The 16,329-nt window shown below is 28.8% G+C and overlaps 1 long non-coding RNA gene across 1 annotated transcript; it reads left to right on the plus strand.

Moving 5' to 3' along the window:
• Positions 1-1,412: 1,412 nt before the first annotated feature.
• Positions 1,413-2,053, plus strand: LOC146901779 (uncharacterized). The gene is made up of 3 exons (XR_015021788.1): positions 1,413-1,546; positions 1,627-1,665; positions 1,793-2,053. It is a non-coding gene; the product is annotated as an uncharacterized LOC146901779 (long non-coding RNA).
• The last annotated feature ends 14,276 nt before the right edge of the window (positions 2,054-16,329 follow it).

The raw sequence follows: 16,329 nt of genomic DNA on the forward strand, positions 1-16,329 counted from the left end.
ATTCGGCTTTAAAGAAGGCAATGTATGAATGCATAATTCAAATATTCTTACATCCACTCAACCTAACAACAATAATATGAACTCAAAAATCAAGCACTGACACAATTGACTTACACAGGGAAGGGAATTGTATTTAGATTGATGATCATAGTCACTTGAATTGGCCTGAACCTTCTTCAATATTGTCAATCTGGTATCGCCTTCTAAGATTGTATTTACGTTGATAACCATGCTAGTATATGTTTTCTGTTTACTCATCCTACAATGAAATGAAAATCATAGAAACAATAAATAGTATGGTGATACTAAATTACTAATATAACTCTAGACAAACACCTAAATACAAGAGTAAGGTGGTACCTCTTCAAAAAGGGAACATAATCTTGATCCTATTGTTTAGTAAAAAGAAAACAAAAAGCTGACATTTTATTATCAGAAAAAACATATATACTCTTGCACCTAAAAGCATTGCAATCTGCCGGTTATTTCTTAGAAACATGCACCATGCTATCGTAAACATGTTGTAACATGCTCCATGCTATCGTAAACATGTTGTAAAACAACAATCATTAAATAAACAAACAAGATTTTCATTAGAGCCATATAAGTCAAAACAAGTACAATTCATGGCAGGGTTTGGGATTTCACTACCAAGTCCTAGAATTCATGTGCTGCAGTATTTCCGCATGTTCAGAATTATATGGTCTATGTCAGCATGCATCACCAGGGCACCCAAGCAAAGCAACCTCGTACAGGGAAAAAAAAATTAACTTTTTTGTTATTTATTTATATAAAAATAGCCTGATTTAATTTAATAGAAAGCTCATTATCTGATAATATTAACCCACTCGGAAACCCTTAAAAACCCTAGCGAACAACCTTCATTCTGATTATTGCACGTTTTGTGAGAAGCAACATATTGGTTCAATTCCAATGGCGAATCCGAGTTTGAGGAAGTTGAAACGGAAACTCAAACATATTCTCAGTGGCAGTGGTATTATTATTGTTGAAGTTCTTTCTGGTTGATTTCATTTATTATAATGCCTCGAGTAATTATTATTATTATTATTATTATTATTATTATTATTATTATTATTATTGTTATTATGATCGATGCAGAAAAAAGAAAAGGAAAAGTAGAAGAATGCATGATGGAATATATCCCTAGGGGTATTATTGTTGTTTCTGATTTCATTTGTTTGAGTTTAGATGGTTTCATTATGATTTTTGAATGCGTTGTTGTTGGTATTTATTCATTGATTGATTTATGATGCAGGAAAAGGAGAAGATTATGAGTACATGGACATTTCATACTGGAGAAAATACTTAACCGATGATGATTTCATGGACATTTCAAAATTGAGCAAATACCTGACCTCTGCTGATTTCAACTATGTCCATGAAAGTATTACTACTCTTCTTTCTTGTTAATGTTTATAATGTGTATGGTAATTATTATAATTATTCATCTATGCAGGGAAAATAAAAGAAGAACAATTTGAGGACAGCAGCTATGATGAGCGTGAAATCGAATTTGTCTCCTATGGTATTTATTGTTCTTTCTGATTTAAGAATGTTTCTTCATGTGTTTAGAATGTGTCCGGTAATTATTATTGATTGATGCAGAAGATGAAGAATCCGATGAGTTCGCATATACCATCAATGGTATTGTTGTTCTTTCTGATTTTATTTGATTTAACAAAGTTTCATCATCATTAGTTCAATTCGATTATGTGCCTGTTTAGAATTAGAATTAGAATGTGTCGGGTGATTTGATTATTGATTCATGTAGGAGGAGGACAAGAAGTGGAAGAATCTGAGGACAATTCAAGCTTGGAGGAGCTGAGCTCTGATGAGCAAGCGTGTAAATCAGCATATGTAAATGATGATGATTCCGATAATGATAATGGGTGTGTATTGAATTGAGATTTCAAAGGATTATAAAAGACTTTTTGGTTATCATAAACATGAAGCTGAAGGCAACACCAAAATCTCATGCCACAATGACAAGGAAAAATATCACTTGATATAATATAATAGTAGATGTTCGTTGCCACTTGTGTGATGGCAATTATCTTAGTTGGATAGTACAGTAGTAGTTTGTTTTAGGACTTGGTCCTTACTTCAATTTTTGTTTACCTGTCATTATTACATTGGATTAGTTTGGTTGGGAGGGTATTCCTGTTCGGTCTCCAAAGGAAAGTCTTGTACTCTTAACTTCCAAAGGTCTTGGACTCATGACTTCTTCTGTCCGACAATTTGGGAGCATCTTTGTTCTTAATGTCTCTCAGGAGAAAAGAAGGTATGCAATGCCAACATACCTCGATGAAATGTGATGTTTTTAATTTGTTGTGCTTTAAATGATTATAGACGCTCTTTGCATATGATAGATAGTTAAGATTTCTGGCTTACTTGTATTATGTATACCGTGCAAAAAATCAAGATTAAGAGAATTACAAATATTAAAATAGCATCCAACATTAGTGTTATTTTTATTTTATTTTATGCATTAAAAAAAATCTTCTATATTAAATATTTTAAAAATAATATTTATTTTTCCAAGACAATATTAAATGACATATAAATGTTAAAATATTGAACACCAAAAAAAAAAGGTTCCAATAAGATATCGTGAAGGCTTTTTTTTTTGAACAAACTAAAATGAGATATGATATTAACAACAATGATTTACCTCGCATAAGGCGTGCAAAAGGCAAACCACCCAACAGTATTTACATTAACAAGGTGCCAAACATGCACCACCAAGCCAAAAAAACAGAGAAAAATCTCCTTAGCTTTTCTCCTTAGATATCGTGAAGGCTTAACTCCTTAGCTTTCTCTAAAGCACTCATACAAGCAAATAATTCAGCTTCCAAAGATGATGCATATCCCACATTTTGAGTAAAATCTCCCAAAAAAATAGATTGATTATCTCAGATGACAAAGCCAATGGATCCATTGCAGCGACCGCCTATAGCTGAACTATCACAGTTAATCTTGACATAACCCAAAGGAGGTGGATTCTTGTTAAACAAATTAAAATTAAAATAGGAGGAGATTTGATATATATGGTTTTAAATTATTGGAATAAATGGATGTTCGAGATGTAGTGCAAATGAATATAAATAGAACAAAACTTGTAATTTTTGAGTAGTTTTTTTTTTAAATATATAATTAAAATTATCAAATCTCCTATTTTAATTTTAATTTGTTTTATAAGAATAATATTAAAAAAAAACAAAATGAATAAACATTATGAAGCATTTGAAGTTAAACCGTTCATTAAACACATATAAATAGCTATATTGCAAAGTTAATAATATTATTGATAGATAAAATGAGGACATGAGTAGCAACAACAAGAAAGATTTTGATCCAAGAAAATCTTTGAAGGTGTTAGTTTGTTACATGAAGGTGTTAGTTTGTTACATGAAGTATTATCAAAAAATCGATAAGTAATAAAAAAATTCTCAAATCTGTTTTATATGCAGAAATCCGTTAAAATATTTTCAAATACTAATTTTAATTTATCGATAAGTGATAAACCTGGGTCCCGTGTAAAAAACTATACTTATATTTATTTAATTAATATATACTATACACTCAAATATATTTTTGGTAGTAATTTGTTTTTATATATATATATAGTAGAAGTAGATAGATAGATAGATAAATAAATAGATATCTCAATCAGTTTTTTTGTCTTTTTTAATGGTGCGTGCAACGTTAACCACACAAATATTTTTTTCCATGACAAATATTATAAATGAACAATTTAACTCTCCTATTTTATATTTGGGAGCATCTTTGTTCTTAATGTCTCTCAGGAGAGTTAAATTGTTCATTTAATATTTGTCATGGAAAAAAATATTTGTGTGGTTAACGTTGCACGCACCATTAAAAAAAGACAAAAAAACTGATTGAGATATCTATTTATTTATCTATCTATCTATCTACTTCTACTATATATATATATATATATAAACAAATTACTACCAAAAATATATTTGAGTGTATAGTATATATTAATTAAATAAATATAAGTATAGTTTTTTACTCGGGACCCAGGTTTATCACTTATCGATAAATTAAAATTAGTATTTGAAAATATTTTAACGGATTTCTGCATATAAAACAGATTTGAGAATTTTTTTATTACTTATCGATTTTTTGATAATACTTCATGTAACAAACCAACACCTTCAAAAATTTCATATATATTAATGAAATATATGTGAGTGTATGATATACATTAATTAAATAAATATAAGTATAGTTTTTTACATGGGACCCATGTTTATCACTTACCAATAAATTAAAATGAGTATTTGAAAATATTTTAATGATTTTTTTATATAAAAAATTATTTTGTAGAAATATAAATTAGTTCTTTTTTGAATATAATATTAGTTCTATCATTATATTTTATAATTAATATTTATTTTTGAACGGAGTTCAGTGCAATAATTTAGCAGGTTTTTAAAGGAAATTAAAATTACTTACCTATTGTAGTATACTAATTTTTTTCACTACATGATCAATTAAAGTTAGTCACAAATGATAAAAATGATTATAATATAATAATTTTATAAAATTGCTGAATACTATATAAGTCATCGCGCATGCCTCGCCACACAACGACATATGTCTCGCCGCGCGGCCCAGCCGCGCTACCCGTGCTATAGCACGGGTATCTTGACTAGTTGTGTATGAAATTGCTTGGAAAGTTTTTTTTTTGAAATAAATTGCTTGGAATGTTAATACTTATATAATTTGATCATTTAATAAATAAATAAATAAAGTGTGCGCTGGCTCTATTGGTAAACTAGTACTATGTGTGTGGACAGAGGGACCGCAGTTCGACTCCCTCTTTGAGTTAGTTTCGTCACTAGTGTTCGAAAGAAACATTTCTAAAAAAGAAGGGAGAGAAGAGAGATGATCATTTTTATATTTGTATTGAATCAAAAGGTGGATTCCTATTACCCTATCAATATATTAGATTATCACATTCTTATATCTTTTTATTTTACGGTGTATATATTACCAACTAATTAAAAAACTAAAAAAGAAGGGAGAGAAGAGAGATGATCATTTTTATATTTGTATTGAATCAAAAGGTGGATTCCTATTACCCTATCAATATATTAGATTATCACATTCTTATATCTTTTTATTTTACGGTGTATATATTACCAACTAATTAAAAAAAGAACGGATATGTATATTTTTTGTCCATGTGAATATTCGAACTTTTTCGTTTAGTCCCTCTAAAAAAATTCTTCTAACTTTTAGTCTCTCAAAATATTTCCTTCCACACTTTTGATCCTTGTTTTTTAAAAAATTTAAATTGTTGCTAGAGAAAATTCTATAATCTAATAAACATGTTGCTAAAAAAATTTTAAATTTGGAATGATACATATTATTTGACTTACAAGAAGAGACCAAAAGTGCTAATGAATTTTTTTTTTTGAATGACTAAAAATCGAAGAATTTTGTAAGAGCCTTGAAATGTAAAGTTGACATATATATATAAGGATAAAAAAATATTTAAATTTTAATCCAAAAAAGGGAAAGAAGAGAGATGGTCATTTTTATATTTGTTTTGAATCAGCTTATATATTAGAAACTATGCTTGCTCCCTACACAAATAGAGCTCACGAAAATTGTGCACACCAGAGAGAGTCGTTAGTTCGCATGAGCTTTCATATTCATTGCTTTGAAGTTGAGATTGCTGTCTTAAGCATGTATTGAAGGGCGTGATTGTTTTTCCCTAAAGTTTCCACATTTTTCCTAAAGGTTCAACCTTTTTAACTTTCTTCTTTCTAAAATGTCAGCATTTGTATTGACTGATTTAGGTTCCACAAATATTAGAGTACTAAATATCATTCTATTGTAAGGATTTTGTAGTGATAATATATGAAATAGTTTGGTTTTGTGAAAATAGTGTTTGCTAAGAGAGTTCTTTGTTGGTGTTTGTCAGTTTTGCTTTGTATGGTTTTCAAAGGCCCAACTTGTAGTTTATGTGTTTTTCAAGCATGTGTTTTTCAAGTATGGTTTTTCAAAGGTCTAACTTCATTTCTCTCATGTTTCTTTTTCATTTTACTTCACTAATACAAATCAAAGTCACCACATTTTTCCCCAATGGTTCTACCTTTTTAACTCCCCTCTTTTTAAAATGCCAACATTATAACGAGTGATTAGGGTTCCACCTGTATAAGACTACTAACTAACAAGTTTTTTTGCTAAAGGGAATTATTTGTTTGTATTTGTTGGTGTTGCTTTGTATGATTTGCAAAGGTTTAACTTATAGTTTATATGTTTTTCAAGCATGTCATTCCTACACTGTTGTTTAATCTCACTTTTCCAACAACACTATAGTTTTTATTTTATTTTAAGCAAAAGTAGCTTTTGTATAAGCTTTTTTAGAGGTGTTTGGATGAATATAGGTATTCAAGAGCATGATTGTTTTTCCCTAAATTTTCAACTTTTTTTCCCTAAAGGTTCAACCTTTTTAACTATCAATTTATTGTAAGGGTTTTGTGGTGGTACTATATGAAACTGTTTGGTTTTGTGAAAATAATATATGTTGGCGTGTTTCTATGTTGTTTGTTAAGTAGGTTCTTTATTGTTGTTTGTTAGTTTTGCATTGTATGGTTTTCTAAGGTTTAACTTGTAGTTTATGTGTTTTTTAAACATGTCACTCCTACATTGTTGTTTAATCTCACCTTATCAGCAACAATATTTTTTTATTACGCAAAAATGACTTTTGAATAAGCTTTTTCAGAAGTGTTTAGGTGAATATATGTTTTTAAGTCCATGATTGTTTTTCCCTAAAGTTTTCGCCTTTTCCCTAAAGGTTAAAAATGTTCAACCTTTTTAACTATCATCTATTGTAAGGATTTGGTGGGTTTATTAAGGGAGTTCTTCGTTGATGTTTGTCAGTTTTGCATTGTATGGTTTTCAAAGGTTTAGCTTGAATTTATGTTTTTTTTTCCAAGCATGTCAATCCAACATTGTTGTTTAATCTCACTTTAGCAGCAACAATATAGTTTTTTTAAAAGCAAAAATGGCTTTTGAATAAGTTTTTTTTAGAGGTGTTTGGGTGAATATAAGTTTTCACGTGTATGATTATTTTTCCTAAAGTTTCCACCTTTTCCCTAAATGTTCAACCATTTTAACTACTATTCTATTGTAAGCATTTTGAGGTGGTACTATATGAAATTGTTCGGTTTTGTTAAAATAATGTTTGTTGGTGTGTTTATAAGTTGTTTGTTAAGGGAGTTCTTTGTTGGTGTTTGTTAGATTTTTAGGAAAGTTAAAACAAAACCTTGAAATATTTATAAGAACAATATTTATTAGGACCATCTTACACTGCTATTTTGGGGCGATTTCCTTTAACTTATTCACCTTCTCATACAAATGCTAAAGCGTGGATGTTAGTGTCCAAACTGTGTTTTGAGACTCAACTTGTTGTTATGTTATTTCCATTGGATTTCATCCCAAGAGGTATATAGCTCCATTCTACTATAGGTACGCGCACACATACGTAAGATAGAAGTCCCAACCCTCTAATTTATAACAATGTAACTTATAATTTTTCCACACTTGTTACATATAATATTGATCATTTGAGTAGGTATAAATCAAACATGAGCATAAGTGGAGTTGCGCATGGAATGGTTTAACTGTGCTTGACGACATCACACCATCAACCATCTCTCACCTCGCATCAACCCCAAAACCCATTCCATCGTGACCTCGCTATCAACCCCAAAAACCCATTCCATCGTGAACCCTAATCTCATCCATCTCTTACTCTCACTATCAACCCTAATGACAAGTTCGGCGCTTATTGTTACTTTTGCATATATGATGTGTAACTCTTCACGATCAAGAGCAAATATACTTCAAGGGTCCATTCCTACCGGACAAAAATTCAGAAAATTCTTGATTCAAGATTACGGGTTTCTACCAGAAAACATCAAGATGATCACCAATGAAACCGAACCGACGCCTCCAAAGGCTTATGTGGTTCGAAAGTTGTGTAAGTGTGTGTCGAAGCTCAAACGAGGTGATAGATTTGTTTACTTGTTTATTGGTATGGAGATAGACAAGCTGTTCAGTACGAGGACCTCACAGGTCATGTAGAATACCAAATATGTGGAATGTATAACGGCTATCAAACAGTGATTGAAGGTAATTCTTGAAAGTTATGTTATGAGATTATGTTAAGATTATGTTGTTGTGTGATAAGACTACTAATTAAAGCATTGTTGTTGTTCGTTGTTGATGCATTAATCTTTTTTAACTTTGTAGATTTTACTCTCTGGCGAATAGTGCAAAGCATACCCGATGGTGTATATTATACGATGATCAGTGACTCGTGCAGCTCAGGGGGATTGCTGGAATCCGCACGTGAAGCTTTCGGTTACAGTAATCAATATTTGAGAAAGTTGTGGATTATGTAACAAATGATTGCAATTTGAAAATAAATGAGAATTTTTTAAGACTTTTTTTGGTGAACTATGCTCGGAGAAGTATGCTTAGAGAAGTATTGTTACATAATTAGAGTGGGCTATGTTGATAATGCCCGTAGTGGGATACTCCTCATTGTCAGAGTAATGACAACCATTCCTTAAATAGAATTTTACTACTTGGTATGCGAACTTAGAAAGTTGAATAAAGCCCTGAAAAAATATCGTAAAAATCAAAATCACTCAGACGTAAAAACGATAGAAAACAATATTATTCAAAAAGTAAATCGTACCTTAGCTATGATAAATCTAAAACATGAAAAACTTCGTCCCTAATTATAAGACCTTTTGAGATTTTTTTGTCCGTTTTTATAAGACCCATTTGCTGTTTCCAACTACATTAATTATTTCTTTACTTACATACCTTTATTTATTATATATTTTTTTCTTCAATCAATAATAAATAATATGTTGAAAACATAAACTAACTTTCTATCTTAAATGATAAAATTGTAAAAACCATAGTAATTACAAACAATTTAATAGAAATATCAACTTTCTTAATTCATGTGATTTTGTTAAAGGGCTTAATATTTAGGGACGGAGGTAGTGATTTTTCTTTGTGCTTCTAAACCAAAAAGGTTTCAACTTTCATTTCATAAAAAGTTGTTTATTCACATCACAAGTTTATTCTCACGTATCAATCTTAAATAATTTCATTTCTCTCATGTTTTTTTCCTTTCATTTTATTTCATTTATACAAATCAAAGTCACCACAATTTCCCTAAAGGTTCTACCTTTTTAACTTCCTCATTCAAAAATGCCAACATTTATATTATATCGAGTGATTTAGGTTCCACCTATATTAGATTACTAACTAACATTTTGTTTGTTAAGAGAATTCTTTGTTGGTGTTTGTCAATTTTACTTTGTATGATTTGCAAAGGTTTAACTTGTAGTTTATGTGTTTTTCTAACATGTCATTCATGCATTGTTGTTTAACCTTACTTTTCTAGAGACAATATAATTTTTTTTTTTAAATTTTAAGCAAAAGTGGCTTTTTAATAAGTATTTTTAGAGGTGTTTAGGTGAATATAAGTTTTCAAGTGCATGATTGTTTTTCCCTAAAGTTTCAACTTTTTTTCTAAATGTCAAACCTTTTTAACTATCGGATTTTGTGGTGGTACTATATGGAATTGTTTGGTATTGTAAAAATAATGTTTGTTGACGTGTTTCTAGGATGTTTGTTAAGGAGGTTCTTTGTTGATGTTTATCAGTTTTTCTTTGTATGGTTTACAAAGGTTTAACTTATAATTTCTGTGTTTTTCTAGCATGTCATTCGTACATTGTTGTTTAATGTCACTTTTTCAGCAACAATATAGTTTATTTATTTTAAGCGCAAGTGACTTTTGAATAAGTCTTTTTAGAGGTGGTTGGGTGAATATATGTTTTGAAGTATATGATTGTTTTTCCCTAAAGTTTCCACTTTTTTCATAAAGGTTCAACATTTTTAACTATCATTCTATTGCAAGTATTTTATGGTGGTACTATATGTAAATGTTTGATTTTGTGAAAATAATATTTGTCGCCATGTTTTTGGGTTGATTGTTATGGGAGTTCCTTGTGTTTGTTAGTTTTGAATTGTATGGTTTTCAAAGGTTTAACTTGTAGTTTATGTGTTATCTATTTTTAATATGTATTTTGAGGGTGTAGTTGCTGTTTTAAAGAGTCTGCTAAAATGAGCCATGGAATGGAAAGAAAGCCTGTCATTTTGTGTTGAATTGCGAGGTTGCAGTAAGTGAATTGCTTTTTACTTGCTTGTTATGTAGCTATACATGTGCTATATAATCATATTTTATTCGTGTATTTTTGCTTTAAAAGGTAGTCTAATGTGTGTTTTAGTATATTATTTGCATCTTCAATAACAAACTCTTATGTCATGACAGATGATTCCATGGGAAGGTTTTCCCATACTAAAGTCGCAGGAAATTTACCGGATGCCTTCTGTTAATAGCATTTTTGCTAATATAGAGAAAGAAACTTTTCTGTGATAGACCCTTCTGATGCTTATTTTCTAGTAGGTGAAGGAACAAGTAGTTGGTGGAATAAGACAATGGAATGTTTCGAATCTTGTAATCTTGAGGTATTTTATGCATTTGAATTTATAAACTTACACACAAATGAAGAAATATTAGAAATTGTTTTATTTACTAAATATATTTTTTGGTGAATTTATTTACAAAATGTTTATACCATCATGTTGTTAATTTACAGGGAACTATGGGTGATATGTCCAATCCCAACAAATTGAGTTCTTCCATGGAAAAACATAATCTTTGAGTTCTTCCATGGAAAAACATAATCTTTTTCTATATCTTGATCATAACTGTGGTAAGCTAATACTTACAATATACTTGTTACTTCTTTGATGGTTCTATTTTTTAAGGGTGTTTTTGATAAAGAATCCATTAGATTTAACATTAATAATATTTGTACACTCCATATTCTCCAACATTCAAACATCATTTTATTTCTATCTCTCTTCCTGTTACATTATCAACTCATATATCAAATGAATAAAGAAAAAATATCTTTTAATAAAAAATATTTTATTTATTTATCGAATTCAATCCATCTAATTACTCCACAATTTTTTTTAATAAGATGACTATTTTAGTAAATGAAATTAATTTTATCATTGAAAACATACCTAATTATTTTCTTTAAAATTGTGCACAACTAAAACAAGATGCATAAAATGACAGAGAAAGTTACAAGTTTATTTTTCTTCTGATTTCTTAGTTAGAACCCTATTTTTATGTTGTTGACTAAAAGCCTTTATCATTCATCTTGACATGATCTAAGTACATTCCTCGCAGTGCAGTCGCGCAACTTGAAAAGTGTCCTGCCGCAATTTTAATGGGCTGTCAGAGTGGTGCCTGTAGGATGCAGGGGGATTATGTTCCACAATGTACTCCGAATGCATACCTTGTTGCTGGCTCTCCTTTTGTAATTTCCAATCTGTGGAATATCACAGTACGATGGGGGTATGAGTTCATAACACAACTCTATAAAGCAATGTTGGAGGCAAAATCATCTACATGCCAAGTTTGCAAAACATCTGGGTTATGTGAGCACAGACCTACTATCGGGTCTCTCATGCCTTTGGCTCGTAACGTGATATGCTATGGTCTTCCCACTGTGAGACTCACTTTACCTATTTTTCCTTCTACAATTGGTGTACCTTACTAGGAGCCTTGAAGATTCATGGCTTGGCCCATGAATATCTGTTCTTATTGGAGAATTGTTGAAATGGGAACAGTTTGACGCAGTGCTTGAGAGAGTTGTGGGTTTTGTAAAATTTTTGGATGTTTCTTTCGTATATATGTTCTTCTTAGATGTTTTTTCCTTATAAATGTCAAATAAATATTTATCAATTTTAAATCAATTATCGTAAGCTTTGTATTATTCTTTGGACTCTATCAATACTTTTTTTTACTTCATCTTTTTATACTTTGAGATTATTTCTTTTAATGAAAGTGTTACTTTATTATTATCATTTATTATTATTATAATAATCATGATTTTATTGTTGTTGATGTTGTTGTTACTATACTATTATCAGGGATGATAATTGATGTTCACGGGTATACATAGTAGTTTACTCTCTCTATTTGATAAAAATGATATTTATGTCGTTCTCACATTCACGTGAATCTCTGTTAGACGAATATTAGTGGAGTGAATCTCTGTTAGACGAATATGAGTGGATATTACTTGCAAATATTTTCAAATATCAACGAGTAAAATGATTTTTTACACACAAAAAATGCAATATTATAAAATAATTTATATTAGGTAGAATTTATTCCTTAAATTTTATTATTAATAATTGTGGCACCAATGATCATTTTGCAACTGTTCCATGTGAGATTTATATGGTGTTTCTTGAACTTCCAAAGTCAAGTTCTTACCACTAAGCTAACACCTCTTAAACTTATTGTTTTTATTTTGATAAGAAAAAAAAAATTATACCACACACTTTTACTTTGACAACAAATTACTAATCAACAAAAATCGGTGATTAGAAAATCCAATTATATTTTAAAAAATATATAATTTTACTAATTTAATAACATGTATCGATTTCTGTGAGTTAGAGTTCTTAAAATATGCTTATTTTATTCTATACATGTTAATAATTTTACAAAATCCACTTAATTTCATCCACTTGTACATCTATTAATTTATGGATATTGAAAATATGGTTTGTTTTATTCTATTCGTGTGTATCCATTAAGATATTTGTTCTGTATGGGTCTGTGATGAATTTTATTTGCAGGCACCATACATAATTTTGGTGATTCTTGATTATATGTCTAACGCGGGCAACACGGTAAATACATTAGTATTATATAATAATAATGTCAATAAATTATTATTAAAATTGGGGTGTTACAACCGCTTCTGCCGTCTCCAAAACCTAAGAAATATTCACCGAAAATTCATCAACAATCACTGATTTCTCCACCATTTTCGTCGTCTCAAAAACATCACTTCAAAATTCAACGCCAGAAATATTGATATGCCACCGAGGTCCTCATATTCAATTAATTCAGGTGGTTCGAACACGACCAGTCTTCGGAACGATCTTCTATGGTGAACCTTTCCGTCGCAACTCTTTTCATGAACCTTTCCATCGCAACTCTTTTCAAGGCGAACCTTTTCGTCCCAATTCTCTTAACAATTAACTTTTTCGTTGCAACTCTATTCACGGTGGAAAACCTTTCGGTCACAATCTCTTTCTTCACGACAAATGTTCCCTTCGCAATCAGAACTCAAAAGTGCTTCATTTTTCGGATCAGTTTTTTCGCAGTTCATGATTCACCACCGACAACTCCGGCGCCTGTCTGCAACAGATGCTCCTGAAATATGGATGTGTAATATTCCACCCATCGGAGGGAGGTGGTGTATGTACTCGTGTATTGTCATCGATGTGGGTATATTGATATTAGCTATCTTTACCATAATAATTGATTGGGTGTAATATTAAATTTCACGTTTCATTCCTCAATAAATTTCAAATACATTTGTTTAATTTGCCTACTTTCTAAATCATTTAACCAAGATGAAATGTAGTATACTACGAATTCATAGTTTCGCTTCGAAAATTGAACTACAAACTAAAATCAAATAAGAGTTCATTGTTACAATTGTTTTTTTAGAGAAACATAAAGATTATTCACTTCAGCCGCATTATGACTCAGAAGGTCAAAAGTAATACAAACTAAAAAGAGTTCAGACGCTTATTATTTGCAACACAATTATTTTCAGAGAAACAAATTTTCACTTCTTTCCTACTATGTTCTCCGTCAAAGTGAAAGAAAATCTAGAAAATTCAAAAAAAAAAAAAAAATATATATATATATATATATATATATATATATATATATATATATATATATATATATATATGGGTTATGTTACAAGACACCTTCATAAAAAGTAGTGTGGTGTCTTTTATCAAGTCACACCTCAAGGTGTGATTTTCACTTTTTTAGTTATAACTTTGATAAAAGACACCTTCATAAAAAGTAGTTGGTGTCTTTTAACAAATGCTCATAGAGTAACTTGATAAAAGACACCTTCACAAAAGGTGTCTTCTATCATAACCCTATATATATATATATATATATATATATATATATATATATATATATAATTAGATACTTAATTAAAAAAACAAAAATGCTTAAAATATTTAAGCATTTCACTTATTCAATTAAGTTTAGAGCCCGTTTGTTATAGCTTTTTTAAGAAAAAAATCACTTTTTTTAAACAAATAATCACTTTTAAGAGTTTTGCATCCGTTTGTTACAGATTTTTAAAAAAATCAGAATCTAAAAATAATCTAAAAACAGCTTCAAATGAGAAGCTGTTAGGAGCAGCTTAAAATAAAATAGATTTTTTTTAGAGGAGAGAGAAAATATAATTTAAAAGATTGAACTAATTTTGTAACAAAAAAAATCCCTTTTATATAGTTGTATCCAAACAAACTAGATTATTTGTTTAAAAAAAGTGATTTTTATTACAGTAAACAAACGCAAAATAGATTCTGATTTTTCATATAATCTCTAAAATATAATCTCTAAGGGCCCGTTTGTTACGGATTAAAATAAAAGTGATTTTGATATAAAATATATTTTAGAGATTATATGAAAAATCAGAATCTATTTTGCGTTTGTTTACTGTAATAAAAATCACTTTTTTTAAACAAATAATCTAGTTTGTTTGGATACAACTATATAAAAGGGATTTTTTTTGTTACAAAATTAGTTCAATCTTTTAAATTATATTTTCTCTCTCCTCTAAAAAAAATCTATTTTATTTTAAGCTGCTCCTAACAGCTTCTCATTTGAAGCTGTTTTTAGATTATTTTTAGATTCTGATTTTTTTAAAAATCTGTAACAAACGGATGCAAAACTCTTAAAAGTGATTATTTGTTTAAAAAAAGTGATTTTTTTCTTAAAAAAGCTATAACAAACGGGCTCTAAATTATTTTATATCAAAATCACTTTTATTTTAATCCGTAACAAACGGGCCCTTAAAATTATCAAGAGTGTGTGTTTAAAATAAAAATAATGAGCACATGTAGGCAAACAAATTTATTTCATTATAAATCTATAAAATTGATTAAAATAAGTAAATAATTTAATCAAATAATCATCTAAAATTTTCTCTATCAATTTAATATTTAAAAAATAAATGGATTATATATTAAATTTGACAAAATCTATGCTAAATGAAATATAATTTAAAATGAAATTTAATGAAGGAGAAAACCGAGAAAGGAACATATAGTATGAAATAATGACAAAAGTTATGTGATTTCTTTTATGTGTTTTTCGTGTGATTCTTAACTAAAAAACCATTTTCATGATTATTTTATTTAAAAACCATATGAAAATCTCAGATTAAGAGCCCTTTTTTATAACTTTTTTAAGAAAAAAAATCACTTTAAAAAAAATTACTTTTAAGAGTTTTGCATCCGTTTGTTACAGCTTTTTAAAAAAATCAGAATCTAAAACAAATCTAAAAACAGCTTCAAATGAGAAGCTGTTAAGAGCAGCTTCTCAAAAAATAGATTTTTTTTAGAGGAGAGAGAAAATATTGTTTAAAAGATTGAACTATTTGTTTAAATCTTTTTTATATAGTTGTATCCAAACAAACTAAATTATTTGTTTAAAAAAGTGATGTTTATTACGGTAAACAAACGCAAAATAGATTCTGATTTTTCATAAAACCTCTAAATTATTTTATGTCAAAATCACTTTTATTTTAATCCGTAACCAACGGACTCTAAAAGAAATATAAATAATATGAATATGTGAATTATATATTAAATTTGACAAAATCTATGCTAAATGAAATATAATTTATTGCATTACCAAAATTATCCCTAGATTAATTTAAAATCTCAATATTAACCTTGTAACAACTTTTATTATTATTAGGTTATATTATCCTTGTAACAACTTTATTCAAAAAAATATATTATCTTTGTAACAACTTTTATTATTATATTCCTCTCAAAAAAGAACTTTTATTATTATTATTATTATTATTATTATTATTATTATTATTATTATTATTATTATTATTATTATTATTATTATTATTATTATTATTATTATTATTATTATTATTATTAGTCCCTCCAAAAACCTTTTATTATTATTAGGTTATATAATCCTTGTAACAACTTTTATTATTATGTTATCTATCACTCTTACTTTTTACATGTAAAAACCACACCAGTATACATGCTACTAAATAACCAAATCATATGAAGGCT

This window comes from Medicago sativa, chromosome 8 (genome assembly GCF_051527215.1).
Source record: "Medicago sativa cultivar Bolivia chromosome 8, Bolivia_mono, whole genome shotgun sequence".
In the NCBI taxonomy this organism is placed as follows: domain Eukaryota; kingdom Viridiplantae; phylum Streptophyta; class Magnoliopsida; order Fabales; family Fabaceae; genus Medicago; species Medicago sativa.